Source organism: Camelus ferus, chromosome 5 (assembly GCF_009834535.1).
Source record: "Camelus ferus isolate YT-003-E chromosome 5, BCGSAC_Cfer_1.0, whole genome shotgun sequence".
Taxonomy (NCBI): Eukaryota; Metazoa; Chordata; class Mammalia; order Artiodactyla; family Camelidae; genus Camelus; species Camelus ferus.
This window is the reverse complement of record NC_045700.1, coordinates 12,723,866-12,733,123: the sequence shown is the minus strand read 5'-3', so window position 1 is coordinate 12,733,123 and position 9,258 is coordinate 12,723,866. Positions and strand designations below refer to the sequence as shown.

Genomic DNA, 9,258 nt, shown 5'->3' with positions numbered 1-9,258 from the left:
AGTACGTGATCATCTGTTTTGGAGAAACATGACTTAGAAAAATGAAATTTTCAGATAACCCAAAGATTGGATTTACTCTAGTACTTTAAATGTTAGCCTCTATCAAACATTTGATTTAAGCTTTTGGATTTTTAAAAAAATTCTCTTGCCCTCTTCTATGAAAACTGTTTGTAGATTTTAGGTTTTCTATATGGGACCTGTCACAATGTAACTGCTAATCAATCTTTTTTTTTTTTTTTTTAAATATAGAACGCTTCAGGAATTTGCATGTCATCCTCGTGCAGGGGCCATGCTAAACTTCTCTGTGTAATTTTAGTCTCTGTGCTGCCTAAGGAAGCACAACTTTTGGAATTTTTTGTTTATCTTTTGTGGAGACATAGAGATAGAAGTTTTCAAAAGCCTGACATCCACAGGAAAACAGAAGGAATAAGAAGACAGCTTTAAATCATCTAAAGATAAAATAAGTCCTGATGTTAACTCTGATGAACTATACTTCATTGAGTAATGACTCAAACCTTTTAGGAGAGAGATTTGGAAGAATGGCTAGTCTGGTAGTGTTCTAATGACAATGAAATTGCTGGTCAATAGAGGGAAGACATTTAAGCAGATGGCAGGTATTCATTTTTAATTCTATATTAAGCAGTAGAGTTAGAGCAGTGAGAAATAGATAAAAGGCCCCTAGACCTTTAGGTTAAACAAATGTCATGAGAGAATTTTCTTAAATTACATAAATTATAAAGTTACATTAGTCTTTCTTCATCCTGCTCTCACAAAGTATCGTCCAAGTCTTTCACAATTTTAAAAACCAAAGTTTCTTTGCTTATATGATAACATTATGGTTAGCTAGAAAAAAAGAATGAGAGGTAAGAAATTAATTTTAACTGAACTTCCTTTGATTCTTAAGAACTTTCATTTCTCTCCAAACTTATTTTTCAATAATTCACAATAAAGAGACTGGATATACATGTGGACAGTGGCCAGATCCTATATGCCACTACTATATGCAGAATCACGTAGGAAGCCCAGGAAGCCAAACCACAAAGCCTGCAGCAATCAGAATCATCAGGGTTTGGTCAATGATTGCCAACTTTTCTATTTTTACTTCCATTTCTAATTCAGGACCAACCAGAGGAAGAAGAGTATCCTCCCCAAATTAATCACATAAGCTATTCCATTTATCATTAGCATACCTCAAGCTTCCATATGTCAAGAACCACCAATCACAAGGATACATTGTACAGTACAGGGAATAGAGCCAAATTTAATAACTCTAAACAGAGTATAACCTTTAAAAATTGTGAATCACTACATTGTACACCTGAAGATTATATAATATTGTAAATCAACTATACTGCAATTTAAAAAAAAAAAAGAAAAAAATCTCCAATCAGAACATACCTGAAGCCTCCTCATTTTTTTGGACTATAAAATTTCCCACTTCCCTTACAGCATTCGAGTTCCTGCCAAAGATGAGTGATGGAGGTTGTCTCCCATGCTGTATGTAGCAAGCTCTGAATAATTAATTTCTGTTTGTTCTCATTTTGGTGGACTTTGTTTATTTCCACACATGGATACTCTGCTTTGGCTAGGTTGGCCTCTTCCCCATCTCATAGATTCACCGTGCTTGTACAAGCTGAGTTTTTACCTACCCTATTCTTACATTCAAATGCCCTTCAGTCTTTTCAACCCAATCAAATCATACCTACCCATCAAGGTCACCCTCAATTTCTAACTCTACCATGAAAATATTGTTCATAACCCATTAACTCCAAGACCTACTCTTCTGCTTCTTATTTAAACTTTTGTAGCCTGGAATGTCTGTACCACACAAACCAAACATTTTGAGCTTGAATTTTTGAAACTAGCAGATTTAAATCATAACTCAAAGAAGACCACATTGGAAGGTAAGGGGGGCAGCTCAAATGCCAAATAAGAAAATTATGGAGGTAATGGTGTCTTCAGTTCTTATAAGAGTTTTTATCTTCTTTACCAATTTACTGTTGTCTAGCAGACGCTCTATCTTTCCCAAGGCTCAAAAATTTCAATTCCTACAAGGGTCTGTGATGGTAAGAGTGAAACCTTTTGAAAAGATACATTTGTGTAGTGTGCGTGAGTGTGATATCTGGATGAATTAATCAATTCTACCCCCTATTATTTAATTTTTAGTAATATTAAAATCAAAATATTTTCATCAAATTTAGCTCTAACAAATCTTATCTGAATCTTACAGCTTTATAATGCATATCATCCTCTTTTATAGGCTAAAGATACTTTTTCATTTCACATGTGCAAAATTCCTTACCAATTTAATATATTTTGCTATCTATTGTTATAACAAGGGCCATAATATATAAATCCAAATAATTACCCCAATTAGCATTATCTTGACCAATACCAGTCAAATCTTTACCCTTCTCCAGGGAATCAAGCTGACATTCAATATCTTTGCATCACATATGAATAATAAAGGGCATATTAATGCAATTGTCTTAAATTTTGCCTGAACTTTTGCCCCCTCATGTTTCAAAATTCAGTCTTTCCGTTCATATTATTAGTATTGCCATATAAATTATGAGCAAGTATGCAGGAAAAATTGAGTTTCTCAGAAGCCATTGACTATCTATAGATATCTATTACCTTACAATCCATGGATTTAAAAATCATTCAAGCCAATTAGGAATGTTATCAACAACAATGATATATCAAATAAGATCAATTAATTTCAAAATACAGTCATTGAGAAATGTTAAAAAAAAATACGGGAAAGTTTTAAGTGGAAATTCTTGTGCATTCACATGATTTCTGCATTATCCTGGTCCTGTGTAACCATTTCCTAGGTGATGCCCATTTTTACAGTTATAACACGTTGTAACTGTAATCAACATTCTGTGGTTTCTATCACATTTACATATAGCTTTAGCAATTTACTATTAGTGGAAAACAATCAAATTTGTATATGTGAAATCACTTAGAACAACATATTCAACACAGTTTTGTGACACAAGTTACCAGGGACCACAGAGTACAAGGACTCAGTTCTGATATGTATGAGTTTCCATCAACTCCATGAGGAGGTGAGGACTGACTATACTCATGAAAACATCACACAGTCAAGATAAAGGACATCTTAATCATCCCTTAAAGTATGTTTATGACTCTGTAATCAGTCCATCTCTCTTTACCCTTCCTTATGTAGTCCTGATCTGCTTTATCTTAAACAGTTTAGTTTGCATTTCCTAGAATGTTATACAAATGGTATCTAATGGTGTACATACTTTTGGGTCCAGCTTCCTTCACACAGCAGTTAGTTTGAGATTCATCCAGATTATTGCATGTATCAATAAAGCAATGTGATAAATTAAGTATACATTCTTTAAATTTTTTTCCAATGTCGTTTTTCTTTCTTAGGTATTTTAAAATCCCATATAAATTTTAGAATCAGCTTGACAATTTCTATAGAAAAGGCTGTTAGAATTTTAATTGGAATTGCATTGAATCTATAGATACAGCTGAAGACAAATGGCCTCTTACTAATCGTGATTATTAAATTTCTATGTCAACATTACTGGGCTAAAAGATGCCCAGAGAGCTGGTAAAACATTATCTCTGGTTGTGTCAGTGAGAGTGTTTCTGGAAAAGATTAGCATTTGAACTGGCAGTCTGAATAAAGAAGATTGCCTGCACCATGCTGTGCACCATCCAAGACAAAGGTGGAGGAAAGGTGAATTTGGTCTTCTTGCTTGAGTTGGGACATTTACCTTCTTTTGCCCTTGGACATCACTGCTCCTGATTCTGGGGTCTTCAGACTTGGACTAGGACACCAAGATCCCCTAGCTCTCAGTCTTTAGAATCATACTAAATTACATAACCAGTTTTCCCAGTTCTCCAGTTTGCAGTTGGCAGATTGGGGGATTTCTCAGCCTCCATAATTATGTAAATCAATTTCTAAACTGTCTCCTTAAATATATTATATATAAATATATAGTTCTGTTTCTCATTATTATTCAAAGAAAACATTAAATAGTTTGAGATTTGACTATATATATATAAACTGGAATTCACAGAAAATGAAATGCTTTATCATTCTTCTGCTTTTGTGTATGGTGTGTTGTCAAAAAATGTTGAAAAAGTAGCAATGCCATACTTTTTCCCTGAAATTGAGATTACCTTGAATAATACAACTATGTGTGAGAAAATAATGTTGAATGAGGGGAAATACTTCTTAAATTTTAGCCACATATTTTGCTTTAAATCAAGTTTTAAGATCAATGGAAAGTCTAATCCCACAGCGATAGAATAATAACACAGATTACATGATAAAATTTTAAAATAACTATAATTAACAATCATGACAGATAAATGTTAAAATCTGGCAGGTGTGGGGCTCTATCTAAACTTTATTTTATTTTAGTTTTTTTCATTGAAGTATAGTTAATTTACAATACAATATTAGTTTCAGATGTGTAACTTTATGTTTTTACTTACATGTGGAATCTAAAAAAATAAAACAAATAAATCTATATAACAAAACAGAAACAGACTCACAGATACAGAGAACAAATTCATGGTTACTGTTAGGGAGAAGGAAGCAGGTAGTGGCAAGATAGGAGTATGTGATTAAGAGTAAACTTTATTTTTAATTTCTTACTCATTTTATTTATGAAAATTTTCCTTTGAAAACAATGATTGATTAAAATTTTAAGTTAGAGATATAGGACAAAATAGATAATTTCATCTCAAATTTCTCATTCATCATTACCTGAAACAGTTTAAAAGAAAGAATAATTTGGGATGTATCAGTCTGCTCTGATCTGTTTTATGTTTCCTCTGAGTGTTCCTCTAGCTTGACACCTAGAACGAATACAGTAATCTCAATTTATTACTCAAAATTTTGATGTTGTCCCTCCCTGAAAACTCAATTGCTAAACTCATTTGTACTATATGAGCATTAGTTGTAGCTCTTCAGAGAAACAGAACTAATTGTATGCATAGAGAGAGAAAGGCCAAGAAATTCATCATAATCAATTGGCTCATGTGACTGTGGAGGCTGGCAAGTGTTGAGATCTGTGGGGTGAGTCAGCAAGCTGGGGACCCAGTAGAGAGCAGAGGGTGTAGTTCCAGTCTGAAAACGAGCAGGCTTGAGACCCAGCAAAAGCTGACTTGATTTTTCAGTATGAATCTGAAGGCAGGAAGATGTCCATGTCCCAGATAGAAGACTACCAAAGAGGAAGAATTCTCTTATTCAGAGCAAGGTCAGACTTTTAATTCTCTTCAGACCTGCAACTGATTGGGAGAGGCCCACCCACATTATCAAGGACAATCTGCTTTACTCCATCTATTGATTTAAATGTTCATCTCATCTAAAAACACCCTCATGGAAACACCACAATAATGTTTGACCAAGTATCTGGGTGCCACGTGGCCCAGTGAAGTTGACATATAAAATTAACTATCATAAACACCAAGGGAAAAAGACTGATCAAAGAATAAATATTTGTGTACCAAGAAATGATATCCCTTATCCCTTAAGGGATATTTTGCATTTAAAGGACGTATCTGAATGCCCCTCACAAGTGAAAACAACTCTTATTGAAAAAGTATATGTATTAAATCAAGTTGGTCAAGCACATAGTTCTAGTTGGGGCCCCTTCAAGTCTCTAACTCTGGGCAGTTATATGAAGTAGTCAACAGTGGCTACAGTACCTTGGTATTTAAATTATAGTTGCAACGCAATACATATGGTAGCATTATAGTACATGGAAACAGCAGAGAAGACAGTTATAAAAACTGAAATTTAGATATGATATGTATGCATTTGTATAAAATTGAATCCTAGACTTACAGTATAATAAGGTATAGGCCAACAAGGAGACGTAAGTGTTATTAAAGATGTTTATCTGAAATCCTTTGGTAGAAAAAAAATGCCTCAACCACCAATCACTGCCAAGACAGCAGTAATTTTATACATCTGAGTCACAGTGGGAGGAGTGAATATCATTTCTTGGTGCACAAATATCTGTTTCTTGTCGGGTAGTTTCCTCACATTTCATCTCTTTGTTCTTGACAAGCTGGAATTAGAGTCCTCAGTTTCAAAGTGATCTGTGTGAAATGATGTTATGATAAAAGCTGCTGTGATACCAAGAAAGCCATATTCAGAAGCAAAACATGAGATAAATAATCCATTACAACACCAACTCTCAATGCGGAAATAGTTTTGAAACACTCACACAGACACATTCTGAAAAAAACATTTCTTGTCATTTGCATCGCACAAGAAAGACAGTAATTTTTCTTTCAATAACTTCTGAATATGTTCCAAAACTTATGTTTCTTTTGAGTTTGTACTAGCAAGTTCAAGTTTTCACCCCCATGAATAGAGGCTCATGGGCTCTATTGGAGACTTGAATCTTCCTTCCACAAGTCAGAGGCTATGCATTATGGGAACCACATAATTGAAGGTAGTGTCTCACTGGGAATAGGCTTGCCTTGCACTCTTCTGATATCATTCGGATGGATACCTTCATTTTCTCACTTTTCACCGTATGTTACATGGCTCCACCTCATTCCAACGCAAATGAAACCCATAGACAAATGAGTTTAGAGAGGCTCCAGATTGGGAAGGAAACTCAGTGGAATCAATCCGCATAACTCAAGAAAAGGTGATGAGAAATAAGTGGTGTTGAAAACCAATTCAAGTGAACGGCTTGTTGCCCGAAATGGGAATAGTGATTTCACATTCAATATCTAATTAGGTCAAAATGTGCTGCACGGCTTTGTACGATTAAATTAATTTAATGAATGCTTTCTAAAAGTCATTGGAAGATTCGAGTAGGTCATTTTCCCTTAAGAATTATGACAGGTCCTTTTCCTCTATCATTTTGGGGGTAAAGGGGAGAGTGGCCAAGTTGGCAGAGTAGAGAGACCCTGAGCTCACCTCCTGTCAACAGCACACCAAAATCACAACTAACTGCAGAACAGCCAACAGTGAAAAAGACTGGAACCTACAAGAAAAGATCGACAACTAAAGATGTAGAAGAACGAGCCACAATAAGACGGGAAGGAGAGGCCAACGTGCGATATATTCAAATCCCATATCCCCAGGTAGGCAACCACAAACTAGAGAACAATTACACTGCAGAGGCTCTCCCACAGGAGTGAGAGTTCTGAGCCCCGCGTCAGGCTCCCCGGCCTGGGGTCCGGCACCGGGAGAGGAGCCCCCAGAGCCTTTGGCTTCATTGCAGGAGCCCCACAGGACTGGGGAAGCAGCGACTTCACTCTTAAAAGGCGCACACAAATCCCCCCCAACACCCGGACCCAGGGCAACAGCAGTAATTCGACGGGAGCCTGGGCCGGACTTACCTGCTGGGCTCGGAGCGTCTCCTGAGGAGGAGGCGGCGGCTCGGTGGGGGGGCGCGGAGACACTGGCGGCAGCCATACTTGGGGGCATTCAGCCCCGTGAGCACGGCTGTTGGTCACTGATAACGAGGCTCATTAGCGCCAACACGGGGCAGCGCCTAACAGCCTGCGGGCGCCCGTGCTGGGACGCCTCAGGCCAAACAACTAACGGGGCAGCGACACAGACTACCAGCGGACAGGCTGGGTAAAGACGGAAGCACCCACAGCTGCCTCTGAACGTGCCCCTGGACACGCCCCTGGACACGCAGCCAGACACAGCCCAGCCTATCAGAGGGCCAGGGCCCAGCTCCTCCCACCAGTGGGCGGGGCCGTCTTTTCCCGCCGGGAATCCTGTGCAAGCTGGCGGACCAGGACCCAGCCTCAGGCACCAGAGGCAGACACCAGAAGCAGGAAAACTAAAATCCCACAACAGAGGGGTCCCAGCCCTGCCCACTAAGAGGCGTATGCAACCTGCAGGACACCCTGGACCCCATACCGAACTGTGTCAGGAACCGGCCCCCAAAATCAATAATTTGAAATGAGCTCTGGGATCCCTGGGCCTGCAACCAGACTCCAGGAACCAGCTCTGCCTGCCAGAAGAGCGGGACTAACTCCAGGATCTGGCTCACCGGCCAGTGGGTGAGTAGCAACCCCAGAGTCTTCCGGACCCTGACTCCGCCCACCAGTGAGCCGGCACTAGCCCTAGGGCTTCCTAGGGTTCTGCAGCCAGCCACCTTGTGACCAGGCCCCGCTAAATAGCAGCCAGAAGCCTCGGCACAAGGCAGGGCCTGGCAACCAAGCCCACCTGGCCACCCACGTAGTCAGCTCACCACAGCAGAAGGACCCACTCAGCCCTCTTAGGGGGACCCCAGAGCATATGGCTTGGTGTAAGATGTTTTATTAGGACATAGCTCAATGAGATAAAAATGAAAAGATGAAAACTTATAAGAACTAATATAAATACACTATATATATAATGAAAATACATTATATATATGTAATCTCTATACATACTTACAGATAAGATATATATTAAATCTAACTTCTAGATTTATTAGACTATGCTTTTATTTATCTTTTTTTATTGAGTTATAGTCATTTTACAATGTTGTGTCAAATTCCAGTGTAGAGCACAATTTTTCAGTTGTACAGGAACATATATATATTCATTGTCACATTCTTTTTACTGTGAGTGTCCATAAGATCTTGTATATATTTCCCTGTGCTATACAGTATAATCTTGCTTATCTAGACTATGCTTTCATATAAGACCAATAAAAGGAAAATCTTAATATTTGATTAGTGGTAGCTTCATTTCATGAAATTTAATCTATAAACCAGATGATAGTATATTTGTGTTTCCTAATCCTTTTATTTTAAAATGTATTTGTTTATAGAAATACATCAAAGAAGAGACAAAAATTTATAATGAAATAATGAATTTTAACATAACAACAACCAGCTGGAGTCCATCCTTATATGACTGTAATTTTTTAGATCACACATGTAGTTTTGATGCGTCCCTTCCTCCTCAGAGGAAATCACTGCAAAAAGCTTATTCTTTATACCACACACATATTTTCTATTTTCCACTACATGTGCATATGCATACACATTTTGTAGTATTTTACTTTTAATAAATAAAAGGTAATATAACAATTTTATTTAACCTAATTACCTCTGTAAAGGCCCTACATTATATACAGATACATTAGTCACATTGGGGTTTAGGGCTTCAACATACAAATTTGGGGAAACACAATTAAGTCCACAACATAAGTTATTACTTGTAAATTATAAAATCAGCTAACCAAGGATCTCAAAAATCTTTATTGGGGTATGGACTATAATTATAATTAATTT

General features: G+C 37.5%; 1 pseudogene; it reads right to left on the bottom strand.

The window, feature by feature from the left end:
• Positions 1 to 239: 239 nt before the first annotated feature.
• On the bottom strand, positions 240 to 340 carry LOC116663951 (annotated as a pseudogene).
• Positions 341 to 9,258: the final 8,918 nt, after the last annotated feature.